The 26,791-nt window shown below is 36.6% G+C and overlaps 1 long non-coding RNA gene across 6 annotated transcripts in view; it reads right to left on the bottom strand.

Annotated features, from left to right (window-relative positions):
- Nucleotides 1-26,791, bottom strand: part of LOC130158302 (uncharacterized) — a 267,066-nt gene that overhangs the window by 74,868 nt on the left and 165,407 nt on the right. Inside the window, exon 1 of one of the 6 annotated variants that reach the window (XR_008825236.1) lies at nt 16,325-16,434. The exons of the other annotated variants lie outside the window; for them this stretch is intronic. This is a non-coding gene — a long non-coding RNA (uncharacterized LOC130158302). Of the gene's footprint in view, nt 1-16,324; nt 16,435-26,791 lie in introns of those variants that run through there. 6 annotated transcript variants of the gene reach the window in all.

Genomic DNA, 26,791 nt, shown 5'->3' with positions numbered 1-26,791 from the left:
GAAAAGTGACAGAAATATTTAAAAATGTTTCTTTTACAAAAGGTTTTTCAAAGCCACTGACAATTTTACTCACTATAACAATGTACATATGTGCTAGTATCTCCATATTAGTCATCTAATCACCACAGCGTGTACTAGAAAGGACTGCAAAGGCAGTCCAACAGTAAAAGCCCAGGACTACAAAACAGGCAATAGGTGCTGGGCTGCTGGCTCTGCCACACTCCTCCCTTGTCACATATGGAAAGTCATGAAATCTCAGCATCCCTGCTTCCTTGTACATAAATGATTATTATGATTTACAGCTTCAACTCAGCCTATTCACTTGCTATGATCACAGGATGTTCTAACAAAGTAGAACCAATAATGAAATAAAGGAAATGCCACAAGAAACAGGCATGTTCCTAGAAGTCAATACACTCTTTACAAGTTCCTTGATGAGTACATGAAGTTACTGAAAGGATATGGAATTAAGTAAAAGCACTACAGTGGCTCGTGCAGAAGTCGAAATGCATTCACGAGAAATGAGATAAGAACAACAGGCAAAGAAATATTTTCAAGGCATGCCAGAGGGTACTGTGAGTCAAGAAGAGTCAGAATAACTATGAAAGGAAATGGCTAACAGTAAATTTTTCAGTTCAGTATATATGACAGAAGTAGAGTCAAATCTAGCATAGCATATACATAAGTAAAGGATGGAAATAAATCAGTAAAACATGCCAGAAATCCAAAAACCATGATAAACTAGGAACTTTGCAGACAGCAAACCCTTCATTTTTTCACTGCTGTCCTTATAATTTTAGTTAGGTTGCATTGTCTTGTAAAAAATGAAAAGACTGTTACTGTCCTGTCCGCACTTCTTCTCTACAGATTAACCACCATAAACTGTCAGTAATTTTGGTTTGATAATATTGTCACACCACCAAAAAGCCTGTAACATACTTCAATGAACAGCTTGAATTTCAATGTGTCAAAGTTACCCTGGTTCTGATAACACAACTGTTGATACAGAAATGCATCTCTCATTTGCTTAAGACCTTACTGACTGTGTTTGAGGGTCTGTTCATATGGAGCTAATGCAAGCCCTCAGTTCTGCCAAAACTGCAAAAAATGTTAACATGGAGCCCAGATAAGCAATCCACTCCTCTTAACATACATTTTATAGTAGCAAAAATTATTTCAATACTGTTACATAATTTAGGATTCATTCTGATAACAGTTCATTAGTAGAAAAATGAAGTGTTAAGGGAAACTTATTTCATTTCGTTACAATTCTGAACTGTCTAAATGTACTACTCTTCTCATAATGTTTTAAAAAACCTGTTTGCACTATTTCTACTGAAAGGATCCAAACATCAGGAGGCTCTTAGTCACGCAGTCTTAAGAATAGCTGCCAATGACTAAAATAAAACAAAAGATGTACTTGAAAAGTTCTCCAAACCAGTAACTTTCCATTCCACAAATAAACAATGTAAATTTGGCAAGCCCACATCATGTAATTCACACACAATGAAGAAGTGAATATCTGTTTTAAGTGCAAATCTCAAAGCTATTTAACTACAGAGCAGTATGAGCAGTTCCATAATTAATTACTTATTTCATACCAGAAATAATAATGATCTGATTGAGATATCATCAGTTCCAAACAGCAACTTATTTCCTAACTAATTCTGGGATGAGAATAAGCAAGACTGAAAAATAAAGACCCCAATTCTGCAGTGAGCAGTATGGCATGCAAGGGGGAGTGAGAAAGCTGTGTGTGTTCTAGGAGGTATGCAGAGGCCAGTTAGATATTTCAGTACAGCATGGTGATTGTACCCAGACATCACACTAGTGACTAGGTGCAGGTGAGGAGTGCATGTTGTCAGATGCTGTATTAGTTTATTCCTTTTCTTCCTATTGTCTCTCAAGATTGAAATAACTGAAGCAAAGAATAATTCCCACAGTAGTAGCTGAAGATTTTAATCTCAAGTTACTTCTAGCACAGGGGTAGGACTGCCAGATAATTTAGTAACTGCCCTTCTTGTATGATTTTAAATCTAGATCTACAGACCAGTTTTTCTTCAAAATGTAACTGACTGGGCTTTCTGGTCCCCAGTGGTCCCAACACTTTTTTTTCTTCCTGTTTGAATTTATTTGGATTCATATTCTATAAAGTATATAGGTAAAAGATGTTTCTAAATCCATGCTTTGTCTCTTTTTTTAAAATGCTCATACAATATTCCTCAATCGTAGCATCATTTTCCTCTAAATCTAGATATCAGCCCAGGTTTGCAAGACACTTGACAAAGAATTTCTAGAAAGGCTTTCCAATTCTAATGATCTCTGATCAAGCTGTTGAATTAGAAGAAAAGAAAACTCCAAAGATTTGCTTGATTTTCCCCCCTAAAAAGGTATCAGTAACCCTTTTAAAAACAAGAATCTTGTATCAACACTGCAAGCTGAGTTGCATTCTTATGAATTCAGTGAGAGAGAACGGTGTTTTGTAATGCTTTAGCCTCAAGAAATGTAAGGTCGGGTACTGAATACAATGCTTAAAGTAAGTGTTGATGTCGTTAATATAAACATCTGACCTTGATCAGTGACCCACTAGATACCTTCCCTATTTTATTTATGAGGTTTTAGCTTCTGAATGACTTCTGCTCTTATGTAACGTTCATAACACACAGAGTATTTACAAAAATTTCATTTTTTCCCAACTACATCTCTCCCTGAATTTATCAATACAAGATACACAATCAGCAGCTCATGTCTTAATTGCATAGATATGCGTGAGTAATTCCTCTTTGTTCAACTATTTCCAAACATCCCAGGAAATAATTCTAGGGAATCTGGTAAGTCAATATATTTATATTCAAACATTATGCGTACTCTTCATAAGGCTGATCATTAAAATTTAGCCCTTGTGATCAAAAGAGAGAATCCAAAATAACATTTGAAGGGCCACAAGAAGGTCCATCAGGTTATGAAGTATTTTGGAATCAATTCTTTTTCTTTGGTGGAACTAAACGCATATGCTCCAGAGGGTTTGCCCAACTTCTGAAGGACATGTGCCTATAATAGGCCTTTCTCATCTCTGTCTTGTTAACAAGTATATAAATAAGAGAAGGCTTCAGTAATTGGCTCAGAGTTACTAATGAATTAATTAACTTCAGTCTATTTTACCTAACCTTTAATAATAAGAATCTTTTTTTGGTCTAGCAATAGGTCTGACAGGCTGAAAAAACAGACATGCAGCAAAGCTCTTGAAAATTAATGAGAAACGAGGAAAGAATCAATGTACATTCTGCTTGCAGAGAACTGACACAAAAAAGACACAATAAACCATGAACAAACACAGTCAGTTTAAAAAATAGGTTAGAAAAAGTGGGCAAATTCAATTATAGAAGTAATTAGAAGATATAGGGCAAGGCTGCCTTTTGGGACTGTGCCAGAAAACATGAATTAATAAGAGTGAATAGAAAGCGCCCATGTAGTAATTAAGAGGCAATCACCTATGGCAATGAATACCTGAAAACAGGCTGCAAACTATTAATTCAGTGATCAAAAATATTTTTAGATGATTAATATGGCAAATTTGTTTTAAAAGACTAATTTCTGGAAAGATATCAAGACAATAGCACATTATTTGTTCCTCTGGCATTTATATAGCTAATTAAATTTTATAATTTGCAACAACATTAAGCATTATCTGAAAACAGTAAAAGCAATATTTCCTCCAGTAATTCTTTATTATAGTGTCTTCAAAATCAGTAAGTTAAGACTAACTCAACTTTTTAAAAGAAAATCCAAGTGCCCAGAAGTGATTGCTTCATTTATTTGAATGATTTTTGTTGTTGTTGTTTTTTAAAAAGATACCATGCATGATTTTTACATCATACTTTGAGCTACTTTAAATTATTTCAGTACCTGTTTTAATTATAATTCAGAGAATTATAAACATATAAGTGTATAAATTCTTTGATACTCAAATAAGCCATTACAGATGTTAATGCATGGCCAAGAGAGACTTTTCTTCATTAGTGTGCCCTTCTCCTTAGATACAAAAAAAGAGAGAAAGTTACAGTAAAGGTGTTCAACATTAGACAGTAAAAATAACGATCTAAAAATCTGGTAACAAAATCTCTTATTTTTTCTTGCAGTAAATCAGGTAAGGACTAATTTATTGTCACAAAGCTGCTTCCTAGACCATTACAAATGCTAACATAGAATATGCACAACCTGCAAAAACTTGTTTAGTAGTGAAAACTTAGCAAAAAAATGGGCCTACCCTGTAAAGCAAGTCTAAATTGGAAGGCTTATGTGTTGAGAAGTAAAACAAACCACAGAAGCTTTACAATAGTAGTAAGTTCACCACAGCTTTATCAAAAACACAGCTTAATTTCTCTAAATTCATCATTTTTCACCACCATTTGTGAGGATTCTACAAAAACCACAGAAGCCTCCAAAAAATGACCAAGAAAAAAATATTGATGCTAAGTTTCTAAACTAATAGTGACCGTGAAAGATTATTACATTTTATTTGTATTGCTGCAGAAAGGAGGAATCAGCCTGAGTGTTGCCGGCAACTAATGCATGCCTTGAAGCATTAAGATTTACATCTTTTTTTGGCCTTCTAGTGTAATTTAAAATATTATTTATGCCCCCAATTCAGAAATACTATCAGAACTATAAGCAATGGACAAAATTGTCTGCATTAAATCAAAGACCGAAATGTTATGGTTCAAAAGTCTGCCCTGATCTCGAACTTCCTTCACCCTCATTTTCTCTGTTGTGGTTTGTGAAGTAGCAAAAGGACTAAAGGGAAAAGGTGTGAAAAACTAGCAAAAAAAATGGTGAGAGGAAATGAATTAAAACAACCGAAGGAACACAATTGTTAAAAACAGAAAAAAGAAACCAGGCAAATATTACTCAAAAATAAATGCAATTTGTTTCAAAATGAAGTTGCTTGCCTGCACCACTACATTATTTGGAGACTGAGGGAGCGTTCCCTCAACAAATACTAAAAACTTCCTATTTCGGTTAGAAAAACTCAGAAAAATTGAATCTCCTTTGAAAAATATACAGCTTAAAACTACGGGTAAAAGAAGTTAGTAAACGCACATTGGTTTTGTGAATGCTTCAAAATGAAACACAGTTGGAGACATTGCTGCTACACCTTTAACTCCAGGTAGCCTCCATGGGTCTCATAATGGGTTGTTTTCTGCTGCAGTGCTCGGACAGAAAATAAAACTGAATGTGCCATATCTGGAGTATGCCAGTAGTTTGTAATGCTGTTGGTGAGAGGAATCCCTAAAGAATGGAATGTAATTGGTGGATTGATTACAATGGTGATTCTGAACACCTCTACCTAGTTTTACACAATGTGTTCTCCCAGGACAAAATCTTCAACTCCTGGTCACAGCTGTATAAATTTGCAATGAGAAGAGCCTCCAGACAGGATTTGGAGCTTTCTATCCTCCACATCAATCAATTAACAGGAGTCATAACATGATAGCAGCTGCTTTCATAGGAACAGCGCAGCCACTCAGACCTATCATAGTATCTGTGTCACCCAGTGTTAGGTACCCAGTTTCATCTCCTCAGCTGGCCAGTCTTCTTGTGGTACCTTTCTAACTAATGGAGACCGAGAGGGTCCTTTGGAGACTAGCCTAGAAGAGAATCCTAATTTAGGTGCTCCTCGTTGCCCAAATGGAGAGATTTTCTCTCTCCATTGATGACAGGAAAGCCTAAAGGATCTAAAGAGACTCAGCTGGACAAATGAAGTGTCTTGTCAGTAATTCTATGTGTCCACTTTCTTAAGCACTAGCACCCTTTTTGTTCCTCTAACTTTCTGTTGTTGCAGCTCACCAAGGCACTTGTTTTAGGACTTCTGTCTCATTCCCATTTTCATACTGGAAGTTCACCATTCACTTATGCTAGTGAATCTGTTTCTGTTGTCATGCCGTAAAACAAGCTTTAGAACTGGTCAAGATCTAGAGATCAATCAACCTGCCCCAGCACTGGTTATATCCTTTCCAGCTTGCTGGACCCTAATCACATTCCTTGAACCCATTCTGTTACAGTGACCATCCTTGCCAACAGTCTTTCAAGCTTTTCTGGTTTTACTCTGTTTTTTCTAAGTTGAGGAGCTGGCACTGCACAAAGTATTCAAGATGCAGGTGTACTATGGATTTATATAGTGTCATAATGATGGCTTTATTTTGTTCTCTATTCTGAAAATTTTGGTTCGACTGTTCTTGACGTGACAGTTTTGCAGAACTATCCATTTAACTTCAAGATCTCATTTCTGAGAAGTGACGGTTAGTTACCAGCCCATCATTTTATATGTAAAGATAGAGTTATTTTTCCTGTGTGCATTTCTTTGCACTGAATTTCATGCCATTCCCCCTGCCCCCCCATTATTGCCAGCAACGTAAGATCTTTCTCAGTACACCATAGCTGATCCTTCTCTTAGGTCCTTCTCTGAGTAACCTAATACCATCCGCAATTTTTTGCCCTTCACTATTCACCTTATTTTTCAGATCACTTACGAATACGTTGAATAGCACAGATCTCCATGGGGTTTTCAGTGATGACTCGCCTCCACTGTGAAAACTGACCATTTATTCCAATGATCTTCTTCCCACTATAACTATAAACCAGTTATTTATTGATGTGAGGATCTTCCTTTTTGTTCCAGCACATTGTACTTTCTTATCGGCTTTTAAGAGGTGGACCTTGTTAAACATCTTTTGAACACGCAAGCACATACCATCAGCTGGGTCTCCTGTGTTCTCCTGCTTGTAGATTCCTTCAGAGAATCTAAATATATTTTTAAAGCCAGGACTTCTCTTTTAAAATTTATGTCAGCCCTTCACAATATGTCATAATTATCCAGATTACACTAATTCTATTATTTGTTATAGCTTCTGCTCATTTTCCCAGCACAGATGTCAGATTTATAGGACTGCAGTTTTCTGGATCTGCCTGAATCCCTTTTTAAAATCTGTTGCTGCATTAGTCAGATTTCAGTCCTTTGGCTCAAAATTATTTGAACTGAGAATCTGTACACCACAATCACCTGTTTCCCTCCTGACTTTCTTTAGAATTTCCCAGTGAATATGTCTGTTCTTGATGAGTTGTTAAAGCTTGTTTTGTCCATTTATTCCGTAAACTATTTATGGACACTTCAGTTTGAAAGAAATCCTAAAATGCATTCCATAAATTAAGATTCTGAGATGGGAATGTCTGCAACAGCCCCCATGGTAAGCACAGGTGCAAAAACATCACAGCTTTTCTGCTATGACTTTATCTTTTTTGAATGCTCCTTTCAAGCCTTGAGCATCTTACAGATTCTCTGGCAGTAATCATGCTCCTGGTGTGTTTGAAAAATAGGCTATTATTGCTTTTTATTCCTTGTGTAAATTGTTTGTCAACTTCTTTTGGAGATTGTTTAAATTGCTTGTTACTTAGCTTGACTCAAGACTCTGGCTTACCATGCAGCCTTACAAGTAATACACTACAGGAGGTGCAACTTCATCGTCTGCTTAAACTTTCCTAACTCTGAGTTACCACCTAAAGAAAGGCCACCTTCCCATCCCCAAACCATGAATTCCCTCCAGCTGTCATGTGCTGGCACTAGTGCTCAGTTATATTAATGAGCTGATTGGGCTGAAAACTAACCCTTGTAAGAAACTAATTTTCTTTAACCACACAGTCCCATGGCACTTGTGCTGTCACAGAGAGAAGGGAAGACAGATAAAGCTCACAGTGTAACTGGTGCTTTTAACAGCAGTGAATATTTAGATTACCTTGATTGTGAACTTGTGTCTAGGGTTAGGGGGGTAAATCTGGAGCACAGGTCAGAAATGAGTGGGTTGGTGGGAGTGGTGAGGTGAGGACACCTAAGACTGCTGCCAAATCCAGCTTCTGATCAAACTACATGCTGAGTGTAATGCAGAATTCTGACACTCAGGGGCTTAAGACAATCAATTACAATAATCAAACTTAAGCCTTTTCTAAAGGGGTATTTAGGAAAACTTGCAGGGTGTATTTTCCCTGCCCAGTGAAGTTATGTCTTGATTTTAAGATTGCGGTGTTAATTTATTGGAAGAGTAGGAGGGAAGAAAAATCAGGGGCTGGGGAACTTTCAATACCATTACTAAAATAAAGAGAGCTTGGGGGGTACTTAATCCCCATCCTGCACTTCTGTCATCAGCTAAACATTGTTCCCCATTGTGCACACAAGGAGAACTGCAAAGCTGACCCAGCAGATCGAGATGAAAAGATTAGAAGCAGAAATTAAAGTCTCCTGGAGAGATTGTTCAGCTATTATATACCCATAAATTTTTCATGGATTTCCCCACGTTTTAAAAAATCATATTAATCTGAACTTGAGAGCTTTAAAAACATGCCTCTGATTGTCAGTATTTCCCTCTGATTGCCATCTAGGTGCACTGTGGAAGATCTTTTCTTAGCTTAGCTGAAGAGGAAGATATATGCAAAAAGAATAGAGAGATTCCAGTATTCAAACTATTTGTCCCGGCTACTTCTACAGTTTCTGACCTGTCTTTCATTTGGAAGAAGAGGAAATGTGACCTTAGGACATAAATGAATGGTACCATAAGATAGTAAAATGGATGTACTGGGTGAGACCAAACGCCCATCTAGCCAAGCACTGTCTCAAACAGTAGACTAGAGAACAGAACAGGCACGTAATAACACTTCTCCCAAGTACTCTTCCAGCTTCCACCAATCTGAGTCTCGAAGACCACCTGAACCAGATAAGGTTCATGTGTATTTTTAACTTCAATGGATTTCTCTTTTGGGAACTTGTTCAAGCTTCCCTTGAACCCATATAAACTTTAAACCCTGACAGTACCCTATGGGTGCTTAATTATGTTAAGTCTAAAAGACCTTTTGCTTCCTTTCCATCTGTCATATCTGTCACCAGCCTTAATTTCTTGTCCTGGCAAAGACTATGCACAATCTGCATGTAAGGACCCTCTTTATGATGCTTTAGACTAGATACCTTTATCATCTCTCTCAACAGTCTTCTTTTCTAGGCATACAAAGAGTCTACTTTGCTTAGTTTCTTTTTAATGGACATGTCCCTGGTTCCCATGATCATCCTTGTTGCCCTTTTATGAATCTTTTGAAAATGTAGGGGCAGGTAATATGCAAGATGTAGGTGCACCATGTATTTATACACTGGCATAAGCATTCCATACTTATTTTCTGTCCCTTTCCTGTTTATTCCTAACATTCATTGAACACCACTAAGCAGATTCTTTCATGGACCTATCTTTTATAATCCTAAGATCTAATTCCTTGGTGGTAAGTCAGCTGAAAGCCCATGATTTTATTTGCAGAGTTTTGATTATTCCCAGGTGCATCACTTCAACTCTTATCTAAACAGAATTTCATGGGATATTTAAGGACCGCTCACTGAGTTTCATTAAGATCCTCCAGGACAGTCCTGCTAAGTGTCCTCATCTTTATTTTCCTGAAAAAACTGGTATCATCAACAGACTCTCACCTCACTAGTTGCTCTCTTTCCACTTTCCTTATGAATCAAACAAGGAAGTTTCTACACCTCTAGGCACAACCTCTCTTTCAAACTGAAATCCCGTTTCCTTTCTCCACAGCACTGCGTCTTTCATTGAATCTTGACAATTCCTTGCCAGAGAGACAATAGCCAGTTTTGAACCTCTATGTCTTTTAACAACACCCAAGAATTTTTGGCTCTGATAGATGTAACACATGAGACAATAAGGTTTTCAAACCACCTCTCTCAGAAGGATGCCAGTCAGAACTCTCCAGTTTTCTTGGCATTGCACACAGTGTAGTGCTTAGAAACAAATTCTCTTCTCAGTTCAACATCTGAGGTCAGTGACAAACACAGCTTTGAAAGAAGGGTACATTTGAATACACTTTTCTTGTCAGATTAATAACAACAGTAAAGTGATGCATCTTTAACAAAACCCTCTAATAAAGGTTTTAAAAGCATGGTGATCATGGGAATTAGTTTGGGAGAACATGCAAAATGCAGATCCAACTTAATCTAATTAGGGCTCTAATATACAGAAGTTAACACTTCTGGCAGAAGTAGTTGACAAATTAAACATTCTTCCAAAGAAAGAAAAAGGAAATTATAAAGTGCTTTGGAAAGTTTGGATCTGAAAATTTTTAAATTCTATCACAGTGTTTCTGAATTTTTTAAAAGAACTTCTCGAACACTTTTAGCCAAAAAGTTATAGAAGCAACTAGTTGAAAATGGCATTTTACTAATACGAAATTATTAGCATTTCTGATATTGTTTTTTCAAGGGAAAAAAAAGTACAAAGAAAAAAAAAGAAAATGTTACAAGTGCTGAAGTATCTGCATCTGTCTTTGAAGTATCTAGCAGAATAGCTACATGGATCGAGAATGAAATCTCTCCTTAGCCCTCATCGACACATTTATATTTACAGATACACAGAACCTTGTAGAAGCCAAGAGTTACTTTATCTTTCCTCTAGTCAGTGCCAACATAACAGAAACCAACACCACCTTTTAGCTATCTCCTCAATTCAGAAACTGGCATGAGAAATTCCTAATGAATAGGGGCTGGATGACAGCAAGAAATATTATACTGATTAAGCTGAAGAATTAAACAATTTGGAAAAGGCAAAATCCATAGGACTGAATTGAAAAGATAATTACAAGTACAGAAAGAAACAGAAAGAAATAACAATCAGCTGTGCAACTAAGAGACACACAGGGTGAGTGAAAAATTTAAGAATTAGTCTAGGAAGGGGTGAAAGAGGAGTGAGGGAGAAGCTACCTCTAGAATTCATGTCCTCATAACAATGCCAATGAATCACAGAAAAAAAAAAAGCCTGTAAGGGACTTTGGGTGGTCTTGTTGTTTACTGTCACAGCCTGTGATCAGTGGATTAGTTAGCTGAGGGTCCATGCACTATGTAAGATACCAGAAGATGACTTACAAAAAATTGCAAGTCATCCATATACTCTTGTAATTTATCTTATTTCTGCTAGCAATTTCTTCACAGCTGACTTTTTTTTTTAAAAAAGTAAAATATTATATATTGCAGGTATTAGAACTTCTTCATTTTCAGCCTCATTTTTCAATGACATCACCTCCTTCTGCTGACTAGCAATCCTATACCTTGGTTTCCCTACTTCTTTGAATGCTCATAGAGTTCAGTTTCATGCATCTTGCTGGTCACATCTCATTTTTATATCTTGATTACTTCAACTGTACTTCTGTAGGCTCACAGTAGTTTTTTAGGCTTGCCATTAGTAGTCTGATTCCTGTAAAATTCCTTTTTGAGTCTTTGGTTAAGGCTCATGTGTTAACAAAAGATGTCTCTCAGAACACAGCCCATCAGTGGCATAGTTTCTGCTTGTGCCTTTGGTATCTGCTCTTTGAGAAACTGCTATCACCGTATCTTTGCTAGTAATTTTCCCCTTCTCCTTTATATGAAACGCCAATTGCTTAGGTTTGTATAAAGTCCCATGAAATACACTGATTCAATCTCTTTTTCTTAATGCTTGTCACATCCCACAAACAGCCAATGCTTACTTATTCCATAGCCTACTGTAAGACTCAGGACAGGAGGTTCTCAATGGCATAAACGAATTGGGTACTTTATTCCCATTTAATTTCATCTAAGTGATAATTGAATCAAAAGTCAATGGGAACTGGAAGTATAAAACCCTGTTACATGTCTGAAAAACTTCTTACCTGGTGAGGTTTTCAGCTGCTTTTCCCACCCTGAGGAACAGGCATGAGTAGAAGGGCTGAGGAGGACCTGTTGTGCAAAGGAAACTTCCAGGAGCAGGAAAGCTGGTATACCACGGCTCAGGCAGTGGGCTTGAGCTCCCATTCTCTCCCATATTATAAAACCTCTGTAATTTTCTACTAGTGCATTTAGCCCAACTCATTTCACAAATCAACAGACCCAGCAGTCAGTTGTCAGATACATTTAACCATACAGTAAGGGCAAAAGCAGTATGCAGAGAGAGTGTTGCTGACAAACTGGAGACCAGGTCATTGAATGACTCTTTTTTTTCTGAGAAGACAAGTTCCTATGCTCTCACTGAAGGTCCTCAGCATGTCAGGGCTGAGATCTCCTCCTTGGTGCATAAAAAAGCTGACGTGAGCCAATCTGCACCACAGCTACACACTCCTGACCTTCATGATGGTGGTGGGCTTGTTTGTTTGTTTTGTTTTTTCCAGGCAGAGATCTCCTAAGCTCAGAAAACAGAACAGAAAATGAGAAGCCAAGAAAAGATGTTTCCTGATGTTATAGATGTTATAGAAGTTATTATATATATATATATATATGAAATATTGTACTTATAATGTCATTTCCATGACTTCATTTATGGCACAGAGCTACTGCTCAGCTGAGCTCTACTAACATGCTGCCCAATTTCCTAGAACAGCAATGAAACCAACAACTGAGCCCAACTTCTTCAGTAGGGTGACTGACTATCGTACAATGGGGCTCAAGAGCTGGACTGTTGTGGAGGTTAAGCACTGGGGTTTGATAACCAAGATCTCATACTGCCACTCAGCCTTTCTATGCCTCGGTTTTCTCATATGAAAAATGGCACTTTGAAACTTTAATTATAGGTAAATATTTAATAGGCATAGCAGTGTTTGGAAAACACATTTGGAGGGAAAGAAGAAAACACTTGTTTAGAACTAAAATTGTTCTATGGTAGAAGAGTAATGAAAACTAGGAACAGTTCTTTATCTTCTTGAAAAAAACTTCACAATTAAACAATCTGCCCCAGTGATTCACTGTCAAAGCTCATAGCCCAACCATGTTTGCCCAAGTACTTAACCTGAAGGCCATAATATCATGACTGAGGAGTTACAAATTAAGATGGGGTAGTCCTTGTTCAACATCAAATTTTCTTGGTCACTGAAGACAAACAGAACTAAAAACAATGGAAAAAATCCAGCTAAAATACATTTGGAGGGTCTATTGTTCAGTGCCATTACTGGTTATCTGTTAAATGGCAAATAGTGAAAAATTTCTGTTGCTCTTGTGCTTTTTTAAACCAATTCTTTAGGCAAGACACAATTAGTTATAATTTTCTTTTCCCCTGCACTTGAATGCAAGTTATGATTTTGTTTGTTTCTCTGATAAACAACTCGGAAATTGGCAGATATTAATATATGGATAAATATTCTGCATAATTCCTGCCTAAAGCACCATCAGTGCTTCCTTGGGCAATACGTTTCTGGGTAACCAGGTTAGATTTTGACCTATAATATGCTATCATCTTCCTAGTGTAATAACACTATCGCATCATTTCTCATGTAAGCTATCAAAAGATCTACAAGAGAAGCTACTAATTTGTTGCTTTACATAGACTCAGTGCAAATGACCTATTATGGAATTCAACAGCACTGCTGACATCTTTAAAGAAAGCTCTTTCTCTTCTAACCAAAGAAAGCTATTGAGTGACAGCCATCAGTCAACTGGGAAAGATGAGTGATAAATACAAAAACAAGGGGTACCTGACTGAAGTGGGCAATGTGCTAATCTTGTCATCACATTTACAGCTCCCACTACTATATTTCTTGCCATTATACAGCCAAAGAGTATTTAACTGCTGAATGGGATATTCTGCTACCATGTGCCTAAAGCCACCCTCTGGGATTCCCATAGTACCACTGTGCAGAGACAGAACGAAGAAAGAAATGACAATATAAACTCTGAATGTGTATTTGTAATATTTCACGTATACGTATGAAGATTAGATCACACATTTACTTTTTTCCAACTGCAAAAGACAACATCCCAAGTTCACAGTTATCCAAGCATAAACCAGAAACTGCTGACTCGTATGAAAACAAAAACTCTCACAAACAAAACACTACAGTTATGGTTGAGTGCCCGATGTTCCTATTACTTTGGCAACTGCTTGCAGTGCTATCCGATTATATTGCATTTTAGTTCTGAGCAAGGTTTGACTGAGTACTGTCTTCATATAACCAGCAGAGTTACCAGCTTCCCTGGAAATAGTAGCCTAATCAAATTTTTATTTGGCATAACTGGCTCTTCTTCTAAACGTCAGTCAAACTTACACAAGATTTTTGTTCTCTCTTAGGAGAGCAGGAAATATCAGCTACAGACTTAAGGATAACTCTTGAAAATGCTGGTTACGTAGGAAACCCCCTGACTTCTGTATGTTATTTTTGAATCACAAATTTTGTTTCATTATTAATTCTTATCTTATGATACCAGATATTTAAGAAGTTTACATATATATAATCATTCATTTAATCTCAGTAATATCAAAAGAGATTATTTTTCTGATGAATGTATTAGAAGCTTAACTAATTACATTTTACTATAATAATGTAACACAAACAGAATTTGTATTGCAATTTATTTTGGAAAACACTAGATAGATAAAAACAAAGGTCAAAAGTCACAGTGGATAATAGCTGATGGTTTTGATAATGCTAATTATATATTACTAAAGAATAAAGGTAGAAAGGGAAATATGAGCATTAAAAGAAAGATAAACATCCCAATGCTGAATTTAAAATGAAAAAAAGAAAAAAAACTTTAAACGTCTTTGTAGCTCACTGTCATAAACCGAAGACATAATGAAGCCTGAATTAAAAATGTCAGTTTCTGTGAATGTTGATAACTTGGTTCTTTGTTGCACAAGTCAAAATGTGTCTGTTTGATGGGTTAAAATGACAGTCTGCAAATGGGAGAAGCTAGAGCTAAAAAAAGAAGCCCCCCCCACTTCCCAAAAGACTTATAAAAAGTAGGTCCGTAATGCAGTACTTTAAGGAGAAGACCTGTAGGGTAGAAGAGCCATATCTTTAAGAAGTAACCAAGCAGCACTAAAAGGCAATGTCCATGGCCAATCAAAACTATTTCTCTAGCTGCTGGGGCTCTTGCATCTCTGTCTTCACACTAGACTGGAAACCCTTTGTACTAATTGCCAGACTGTACCAGATTTTCTGGTTCAGTTCCATCCCACAATTGACCGACAATGATGCGCAAGGAAGGGGAAAAATTCAGGCTCACCACTGCAAGCAGAGGGTCAGAAATGGTTTCATAGGGAGCACATCACTGCTTGGCACTAAATGCAGGGTTAAGCAAGCATCATCTGTACTTTCTTCTAATTCCTAGGTTAAAAGGGGGATGGGAAAAACATCCACACTGTTGCAGGGTAAAGAGACGACTCTGAAAGCTGGCATACCTTCTGCAAAAATCTTCCGCAGAGACAAGAAAATGCCTGGAGGATTTTTGGAAGTTGGTCTCTAATCGCAGTATCAGTACATTACTTATATTAAAATAAATAAAGCAGTTGTGAAATTCTGTTATTCCGTAAAAAACATCCTCCCACATTTACAGTAAGTGTTAAATTATTTGCCTATAAAGTGAATTTTCCAAGGAATTAAAATAATTCACAATCTTAGGTACTGGAAATATCCAAACAAATATAGATATATAGAAAATAATCTGTAATCAAAAAGGTAGAAATATTTTAACATAAAATGCATATATTAAAGTTAGGCATTTAACAATACACTTTTGAATTCATAAATAAATATCTCCTGTGCATCTAATCTAGTTCACTGCAGCTTATACATATGTACATTCTTATTGTTGTAAGGTCTTTTGCTTTTTGATGAATTGCTTTAATAAATCTGGGAAAAACTTAATTGAAGAGGAATAAACCCACAAATTCTTTCAGAAATTGGACTGACAGAATCTTTCTGATCACAAATCTTATTTACCCTCAATTGTTCTCCGCCCACTTTATTTCAAGCAAACAGCACCCCCAATAGCATTTCTACAAAACATTAAGACAGTTCTGAGAGCAAAGTAAAAAAGAACGAGAAAAGGAAAGAAAGAGAGAAAGAAAAGAAAACAATTCAGCACTTATGGCAAGGCAGTTCAAAACCATAAGATTGCCTGTGCTACCCATGTCCTGGAAATACCGTGCCCACAGGTCAAACACTTTCCGTTTTACCCAGTCTTTGGAGCATACTTATTTACAGAATACCTGCTCTCAAAACACCTCATTGTGCAGGTAATACACTCCTTACTTTCACTAGTTAGTTACCATTCAGTTGCTGTAAGAGGAAAGGCACATTTCATTCAAATCCATCCCCTCTCTCACCCCACCACCTCTCACTCCAAGAATGGTTATTTTCCCTGTTAAACTGAACCTGCGCTCCTCTCTCGCCCCCTACGAAAGCTCCAAATGAGTGATAAGCTGCGAAGTTTCAGAACTAGGCCAATAAAGTTAGCATCTTAAAGCACAGACAGCAGAGGACTTAGGCAAAAGCTTACCTTTCAAACCCTGAACAGAGCTGTCTTTTATGAGGCCTATACAGCTGACAAGTCCTGGGACTTTCTCAAACACAGGACCCATACAGGTGAAATTCTAATAGGTGGTAAACACCTGAGAACTGGACAAGAAGACTACAAGTAAAAAGAAATCAAATGAGTAAAATGTCTTCCCAGAGCCACAGTCAGCTCTTGTGCATGGGGAGTTACGAATGCACTGGCTATAGACTTTTGTCCAAAGCTGTAGTTTTTTTTTTTTTTTTTTTTTTTTTTTAGTGAAGCTAGATTAGTTCATACAAAACTCAACAATACAGCACTGAAACCCATTGTTGATATTCAACATTTTTCACATAGCGGAACAGAATAGACAATACGGTATCTAGGAAACCATGGGCTGGATTACAAACTGATGATATCTCATCCTTCTGGAGGGCCTGTAATCCTTTTTATTACCTACCACAGAAGGGGGGAAGAAAACCCAAAACAAAACACCACAGCATAAACCACCCCGTATCAATGATTGAACTCTTTTCATAAATAAACGAATTTAATCTTTTTCCGCTTCTGTCCTAAGCTTACTCCCCCACTGCAATATGCATATATAATGAAATACGTGCCTTTCACGCTACTTAAATAACTGTTAAATGCACAGCATTCATGCCATTCTGTACCATGAGGCTCATTTTAAAAACTTCCACATTCAGTATTTAAAAACAGTACTATACCTGACTTCATACTATTTCTTTCAACACTTTGAAACTTAAACATAATAATACCTCTCTTGTTCTGTAACAACACAAATCATATTTGCCTTCACACATAAAGTTGTAACTGAAATTACTGCTGGGTGTATAAAAATATTTGAAATAATTTAGCTGTTTGTTGATTTTATAAAAAAAATTCTTCCATTTTCAAACCCCCATTTAAACAGTCCATATACTTGCTCCACACCACATCTCCAGTTCTCAACACACTCGGCTCAAAGGTCTTTCAGTGCAAACTCTGCTTTGTTTATTTTTGCAGCACTTATAGTCCACACACACACACAAAATAATTAAAAATTACGGTATTTATAGGGGATCCATTTACCCCTGCACAGATTATTTTTTATCTTCCAACCTCACTCCATTTCTACAGACTCCAGTTCCCATATTTTCCTTAAAACCCCAAATAGTCTAGGTAGCCACAGAAGTGATTGTTCCTACCAGTTTCTTTTCATCACTTCTGCAATTGACCAATTGACAACTGATTGATGGTTATCTTTTCACTTCCACAATGAAAGAAATTACCATCACTATAGCTATGTACAGTAAATGCCTCCAGAGTAAATTACATGATTCTAAAATTCTCCTTAGCTCACTTAGTAAAACATCAACACAAAAAGTTTCTTTTTTGCCTCTCTTCCTGTACTGCAGATTTGGCCTTTCCTGTCAGCTTCAGAAAAGAACTTGACAGCTTCTTTAAAAAGAGGAGTATAAAAGAACTTGAATAAGGGATGGCACAGGGCCGGGCTAAGGCTTCCATTCTCTGCAAGTGGCTATTCTTTGCACTGAAAAAAAAATTAGGCATGTGCGCACAGATAAGCCACATAAGAATACCCCAAAGAATATTCCCAGTGACCTTGAGATTTTGCTGCAATTCCGTATCCATTCTCTGCTGGAATAGCTTCATGAATTCTGAACTTCAGAATGACTAACTTATTTCCAGAATGCACAATTTATTCCTTGTAGGGGGAAATACACTCCCACAAAATTAGGAAGGAAAAGCATTTGTCACTACAAAATAAAATAAATTTGTCCGTGTATTTTTGCAATAGTTGAAGTGTATTAATAAGAATTTGGCTCCATTCCCATAGCTGGTTTTAGTGACGTTGAGACTGAAAAGAGATGTAATTCTATCTCAAACCAAACCCCTCTTACTTTTATCAGAATTTTTAGCTCCTGCATGGAAAGATAGTGAAAACTTTTGATTGCTGTACAATTAAGGGCAGTTTTCAGAGAATTAAATATACTGCTGAGAAAGCCAGAGATGATTTATTGTTTTTTTTCCATCTTGGAGAGCACTTTAAAAATAAAAATAGATTGATTATTTCTTGTTATTTAACTAAGTGCTAAAGGCAAAATCTAACTCTGTTTTGGTGTGGCCAAAAGATTTTGTAATGCTATAAAAGTCTGTTCACAGTACAAGATACAACTCCTTGCAGATCCTCTCCAGTTCAAATTATGTCCTTTAAAACCTACATTACTTTCTGCAGGCTGACAATCTATGAACTTTTGGCACTTCAGGTCACCAGTATCACTAGCTTTTAAACATAAGCTTTCCTATATTTTGGTTATAAACAAACATCAGGGCCATCTAGTTTTCAAGTTCTCTTTACTTTATAGGAAAGGAGTTTTCTTGTAATTTATGATATGCCACCTTGGGTGGATTCTTCCTAAAGATGTGGGTCCATAATTGAGGATGCTTTATGCTCCTCTATACCAGACATCGGTCATGCCAGATCTAAACAGGAGGTTATATAGTAGAACAAACACTTTTCAAACATTCTTTTCAGTCATTTTTCCCCCTCTGAATCTATCAGCAAGATTACTTCTGGATATCTCTACCCTGTACTAGTATCCACAAAAGGTGGGCAAAAAAGAATCAGAAGAGATTTGATCTGAGAAACCTACCCTTCAACAAAAGACTAACGTTCACCTAAAAGACTAACCATGGTCTGCAATTACCTGTTACTGAAAAGACTTCTGACAGTAAAGAACTCTTTATTATGAGGGTGAGAGTAAGGAACCCTTTATTATGAGGGGAAAGAAAGGCATTACCTTCTGTATTTTCTTATACATCTCAGATGTTTTACGGCAACTCTTAGAGACTTTGTAAGAAAATTACTGACATATAATTCATATTCATCTCTTACATTGTTGTTACTTTTCCAAACAATTCTATGTCCATGTACCAATATCCAGTAAGAAATATCTGGTATTAAAATCAGTAAATTACAGAGTTGGTGCACTGCCGTGCTAACTAGAAGAAATGAAGATGGCTGCTAATAATGTATATAAATATGATTTGAAAAGGGACAACAGAGAATAAAAAGGAAATAGAGTGAGGGTCATCTTTAGTTGATTTAAAATTGCATTTTAAACAATTAACCACAATTGTAATACAAATTTGTGCTGGGAAGAACTGTAACAAAAATCAGCTACATCTGTCTTAAAATACATTTTGTCAGATTAATAATTCTTTCTAGGAAACATTGTTGTCCACATATAAATTTATTCTTGAGTATTTCTAACAGGAATATTTCCTAGACCAATTATCTTTTCCGAGGCTGAAAAAAGTCTCTGATAATAATTTATAGGACAACCCCCCCAATTTATTTGTAATATTTATTAATTTAAGATACGAGATTATATGTTAATAGCTTTGAAATAATATAGCATTAATGTTTCCCAGCCAGAAAACAGTTTCATGATGCAAGAAAGGAAAGATACAACAGATTTTGACACAAGAAAACTTTAAACTGGAGGCTTTCAAAGCTGTTATGTGCTGTTACGCACATGTATTTAAGTTCAGCTTTTTCTTAACCTGATTGATGGTTTGAAAATTTAAATAGGAAAAAATAGAATAGAATAAAGTTTTAACTTTTACAAGTCTGATTTCTAATTCTTTCTAACAGAAAGACTTATTTCAAGCCATTTTTGCATCACTAGGTGTCAAGATGACAGCTTTCTGCAATGCACGACATGGGTTACTCACTTGAAGGTGAAAGGAAATTTGAAGAGTAACCTTCAAATCCTATTATGTCATAACTACTTCCCAGGAGAGGTGAAGGAGGCAGCAGGGACTACATCTATAAAACCAACCTCTTGTTTCATTCTCTTGTCTCTGGGTGCAGGCTTTTAAGTGTTTGTATAATATAGGGTCTCTGCCTTTTTGTTGCCAAGCATTCATAGCAAGTACTCCACAACATAACAAGAATTTTGAACAGAAGCCAGAAAACCATCTATCACCTGTTTTCTTTTAGGATACTTCATTGGGTTTAATGATTGATATAAAATTTATACATGTCCTATAAGACAGCTAATCTGTGTATATAAACTAAGTACATAATGTTGGGGTGTTGAAAAAAGGAAAAACCCACACCAAACCCAAAACCCAACACCCCCCCCCGCCTTTGCTAGGCAAAAATATAGTTTGGGGTTCATTTAGACAATTCAAGGGTCTGGTCACTTCCAAGACAGCAATTGCTTGTGAAGAGAAGTGCCGCAGGAATAGCAAATATTTTAACTGCATCTTTGTGGAGTAGATAAGTAACTTGTACAATGACTGCTCCTAGAAGTATACCAGTAAACTATTTAATGTCAAATGGATAACTAAACAACAACAGAGCTTTCCATAAAGGATCTGAAACCAAAAGCAGCTTTGAGAATGAAGGCATTGCTCTCTGCAAATGCTAAGGATTTTGTTATAAACATTTTTATAAAAGATTCTATCAATCTAACTAAAACCCTTTACTAACACTCATCATTATGATTTTTTAAAATGCTTTATCAGCATCAACTCAGCCAACATGATACAGACTAATGGAAAGATATTCAATGTAATCTCCTAGAAAAACTAAGTTCAGACAGTAGTCATAGCTCTTATTTTAATACGAACTAATTTTTAATCATACTAAAGTACTTGAAAATTAATATACCCTTAAACTCTCTTCTCTGTGTCACCATCTCCATCAAACCAAGTGTGTTTATTCTGCTCCCGCGTTGTGCTGTGTTTGAGAATATGAACAAGGAGAACGTGTGTAACAAGGGCTTACCAGTGACAACTGTCAATAAAGAAGACAGGAACATCTTCAGGACTGCTGCAGCTTGTTTGAAAATTTAGCAGCCTACTGGGTCTGCTGCTTTCAGGGAAGGAAGTGCTGTTGCTATTTAACACGACAGTCCCTATTGGGTCTTATGACTTAATACAGGTTCTTAGAGACTAACATAGTCCTTGCTACACAGATGAAGGAGCCAAGGACTGCTTAGTGAGATGATATAAGTTCAGTGTGTTACTCGAAAGCATTTATAGTTAAGATGTTGAAACAATGAGTTAAAGGAGGGGACAAAAATATTTACAACTGCCACTCATTCAAAATTCCTTCTGAACATGAGTTCAAAATCTGCCATTACTCCCCTATAGAAGAACAACAGCCTTGGGGACCTAAACCCTAAACACTTAATTTTTTAATGAAATCTATTACAAAAAACACCAGACAAGACAGAAGGATGTGAATGCTGACGCTGCACACTACAAAGGAGACCATGTGGTACCAAGCATTGAGCAGCAACAATGTGAACACTGAACATCCTCAACACTTTGGATTTTCGGACTAACCTATTAAAAAAAACCCTCAACAACCAAGAGAAGGGCAACAGGCGTTCAGAACCTCAGAATGCACTTTTTAATGACAAACAGGACTTCTCTGATGTAGCAGAAGAGGAGGAATATAAATGTATAGAAGCAGAAAACTTGAGCACTTTCCTCCTAACCTCTGAAAATCAAAAGCAAGCTCATGTGAGCTTGGAGTCTGAGGACATACGAGTTAAGGAGTAGCATAACTACAGCAACATATCAAGCAAGTTAGAACAGTGTAGGAAACTAGAACAATTGAACATTTTGCCTGTAGAAGTAATCTGTGAAACAGAGCAGCAAGGACAAAATCAGCAGAGTTCCGAGTTGGAGGAAACATTCTGCAAAAAGAAGCAGCATTACCACTGTGTGTCAGTCACATAGAGAAGCCCAGCAACATACATGACCTGAATACCTGAATGTAACCAGCAGCAAAATGTAACTTCAAAAAGAACAGAAGAACAAGATCACACAAACTCTGAATTTCTCAAAAAGAAGGGTTTCGAGGAGGTGCCAAATGCAAAGAAGCATCAGCCAGTAGAAGTATATCACCCTCTGTGACCCCTGAGAAGTTAAAGAACAGAAGGAAGGTCCCATCTGTGAAAAAACAAATGACTAACAGGAGAGTGTCACTTGCAGCTTTGGAAGAAGAAATAAGAATTAGTAATTATTTTGGCTGAAGTAAAAATTATTTGAAAAATGACACAAGAACAATGTTAGAAGGCTGGAAAGTAACATAAATTGTAGCCAATAATTCCACCATATTACACCATGTGATTCTCTTCTTTTCTTGAGTAAGACCCAGTATTAACAAATCCATGCTGCAGGCTTTAGGCGAGGATGTGTTTTTGCTCTGGATGATTAAAACGGCTTGGCTGAAATTAAGTGGACAAAAAAGTGATCTGATTTTACTGAGTGACTGTGAATCCCATTGCTTTCAATCAAAAGTATACATGCAATTTAATACCTGAAATTAGACACTTTAATCCATATTTAAGAACCAAAATAAGCAGCATGGGGAAAGCAAGCTTTAAAGCCAGTCAATATTATTTATAAACAAATTCCACGGGGATGAAGAAGAGAAGTAATATGCTAACATTGCTGAACACTCAAATGGAGACCTCAGGCTTGATCCAGCACCTAAGAAATTGGAGGCTTTGTCATACACAAATACATGAAGAAGGCCTACTGTGCCCTCTATGCCCTTGGCTTTAGAGTGAAAAAATGGCAAAGGGACAGCAAAACACAGGTGTCTTCCCTGATTGTGGTATTTTATCAAATGCATGAACCATTTTCCTGTAAGTTGCCCTGTGGCTGCATAGATCTACGCAGTGTGTGCTATGTGTCAGACGGTTACATACATCTGCACATTCTATAAAGCAAAATGATAAAAAATATTTTGTTGCATATTTTGAAAATTAGGTTTTATACTGTTAATGCCACTTAAGGTAGAAAAAACTGAGGTTTGATAGAATGTTAACCCAGCCATCTGACAGGTGGCAAAAATGATGTAATGAAAAGGGAATGTGTGCTTTTACCAAAAAGAGCAGTCTGTCATAAAACTGCTGTAACCTTGTCTCCTAACCATATATATTACTAACTGAATTATGGAATAATCTAAAGCACAGTTTCCTTTACACAGCTGAAGTAATTTGCACAGCTTGGTTCACAAAACAAAACAAAAAAATGATAGAGCATAATTTTATATTTTCACACGCTTGGCACTGAACACAAGCTCATTTGATTTTTTCAGGAGTATTTTGCATTCTTGGAGTACACCAGCAGTGGCTATAATGTGTGATGTAAGTGTATCATACAATGTGTTTATTATAGCCATTTCTCTGTAGCTGCTACAAGGGAACCCCTCTGAGGCTAGATAAAAGTTTGCCAAAAATAATATTCAAATATCCTTTTAATCAAAACAAGATAAAGAGGAGATTAGTGCCACCAGTGTCAACACCACCACTTCCAAAACATATGCTCAAATAAAACATGAAAGCTTTAGGGGATTGGTTTTGCAAGCTTCAGTAGCTTATACTTCCTCTCTCTTCCAGCTCTATGTATTATTAAAATCCATCAGCTGATGATGTGTGTTAATGACAAGCTCCATCCTCAAAGGACTCTAATTCATTAAAGGGAACTATCAACCTGTAATTTTTAGAATTTAAAACAAATTATTTATTTAGATTATTAATTATGATTTTTATTTCAATATAGAAACTTCAGATTTTTTTTTTCAGTCTCACCTAAAATAACACAATGAAAGAAGTATATCCCAAGAAAAAAAACCCCACATAAATATGTAGCAAAATTAATTTCGCAGCTAAACATAACAGCATGAGAGCTTTTTCTCCATAACATATCCATTTTTCATGTCTATCGTAACTGGTTAAAATTGAACTTTTTCTTTAAATCTTGCTGTTCTTTCCTTACCCAGATTGAAAAACAATTATAAATTACATTTTTTCTTTTGCTTACAATGTGTTTAAATTCCAGTTTCTTAAACAGAATGTAGGGCATTAATCATCAAAATTACGTCCACTGAATTTTTATTTCAAATATAGAAACTTCCATTCCTCCTCTTCTTTGGCAAAATTTCATCTGTACAAAATCTAAGGATTTGGTCTAACAAATCTTAATAAAAACCCCGTGGTTTCTGATTTAATGTGGGAAAGCAAACTATTTAATTTGGGAAATTTAATGTGGGAAAGACAAGAATGAGAGACATTAATTCAACTCAGTGCTTGGTGAAGCTACCGGGAGCTGATTTATGGAGCATACCTTGCCTGTCTATCATCAGAACATTTTTATGAAAGTCCCAATTCAGTTCAAAACACGCATTTTCCTGTCTGACAGTTTTATGATATGGAGTTGGCCACCAAAGTCTGTAGATAAAAATGAAAAAAACACTTAAATATGGAGAGCATCTGAGCATGCAAACATCCTTAAAATTCATAGTTAACTGCTTAGACCAGTGCAGTGTGTGGTAGTTGGGTATTGCGCCTTTTGCAGCCATGAAATCCTATATATCATGTTGTTTCCTTGGGGAGTTCAACCAAGACCTTGGAGTGGCCCCCACAGCATGTTCTACACTGCCCCTGCACTGCCTGCTGCCCACGGCCAGGCAGCCACAGGGGCTGCACAGGGCTATTAGCTTAGAAGAAGGGGACGAAGTTATCATTCCCACAAATCCCTGCCAAAGCACATGAATGAATGAAAAATACCGATATAACTTAAGCCAAGGGGTCTTTTCTGAACGTCTTCCCTGGGACAAAAGTGCCATTTTCTTCCAGGTCATTTTATCCAATGGGGCACCTAATCAAACCATCACACTGCAGTGTCTTGGTCACTACTCCAAGTCTGTCACTGTCATTTTCACTCCATAGATGCATATTGTGGATGTTTCACATGCGTAGTGTGATTGTGGTGGCATTAGGAGGGCATGGCAGGGGGTCTGCCAGACTGCTGCTGAGCCACATTTAGGGACAGTCACAAATAACATGAAGTCGAAACTGCAAGCATCAGCCATGCCAATTCCTCTGATGCTAGGACTGGCTTATTGAAAAATACAGCCATATGAAAGGAAAACCAGAATATTACAGAAATTTTAAATCACAGAAGTTCTGTTTCTACAGTGCTCTGAAATTCCATGAAAACAGAGATTTTGCGCACACTTGCATCATTTAATCAGACACTTCTCTTCAGGTGTCTGTCACCTCAGTAGCACTTAAAAGAACACCTCTGTTATTTGAAAGAAGAGGCGCCTATTGCTGAAGTGACTTCATGACGGCATTTGAAGCAGAAGAGGTTGCACTCTTCACAAACAGCTATTACAGATACCTTACACTGAAAATTTGGCATGCATTTAAAAGAAAAGAGGTATATTAAACCATAGGTAAAGGAGAACAGTCTTCAAAGAATTTCATAGTCTTTACAGAATTCATATATATTTAGTGAATAAGCAGCACATTTTAAGCCACTTCATTTTTTCATGTGACCATTACCAATTTGTCACTATGGGCTTCCAAGGCAAAGTATAAAATATATAATTATTGTACTAAGAAATTCTGTAAAAGTTGTATTTAAGTAATATAATACATAGGGAAAAGCACAGTGTTCTAACTTTCACTAAATCGGCAATAAAAAAATGAACTAAGCCACATTCCTGCGTGCAAAAAAGAGATCAATTCTAATGGATTTCATTTGCACAAACACTGGCATGGGATAGGATTATTTCCTGAAGGTTCTGAAATATGACCTTTTCACTCTTTGGTACTCATGCCCATAACACTCACTTGTATCAAAGTATGGAACTGATTCTAATATGGCTCTCCCAGCCAGGAATTACCCATGATTAAGGTAATTATAAGGGGAGAACTAAGTTCATACTAAACTCCCTGACATACCATGCCAAGAAAGTCACTGAAAAACTCGTTTATTTGTATTCTATTCTTTTCAAGCTTGTTTTTCGTCTCACCAACATTGGTATAATATACAGTTATTAGAAAAAGCTCAAAGCACAAAGCTGTCTTTCGAAGAGCACAATTAAACTAAAACAGACATACCTTTAGAGCTGCTGATATGAGGGCAGAATCAAATTACAGCATTTATGGAAGAAGGTGGAAAAGGTACTTTGCTGCAAAGCAGTGCAACAATGAAACTGTATATCAATGGCAACAAATTACTTAAACTCATAGGATACTTGACAATTTATTTTGAGAGCCATTTACTACAAATGTAATGATTTATTGTGCAATACCCCTGAGTTCTAGTTCATCTTCCCATGGCTAAATAACAATTTTCTTTCTATGGTGAATACATAAAGCTCAAAGTTACTTGTTTGTAGGATAAGATTACGTATTTACAAAATCATAGCAGATCATTCATTACTAAAATGTCTGTAAAAATGCCTGTAAAATCTGGTAAGTCTGGCTAAGCAGCAGAAGAGGCTAAACCCCACATTATATCAGGCAAACATATCACATGTGTACATAAAGGGACAGACTTAAATAGTTTCCAAATGCTTTGCTCCATAATTATTCTTCAGCCTATTTTTACTACAGAGAAGATGGTATC

The sequence above is a fragment of the Falco biarmicus genome, chromosome 13, assembly GCF_023638135.1.
Source record: "Falco biarmicus isolate bFalBia1 chromosome 13, bFalBia1.pri, whole genome shotgun sequence".
Lineage (NCBI taxonomy): Eukaryota > Metazoa > Chordata > Aves > Falconiformes > Falconidae > Falco > Falco biarmicus.
The sequence above is the reverse complement of the archived record's forward strand: the minus strand, read 5'-3'. Positions and strand labels throughout refer to the sequence as shown.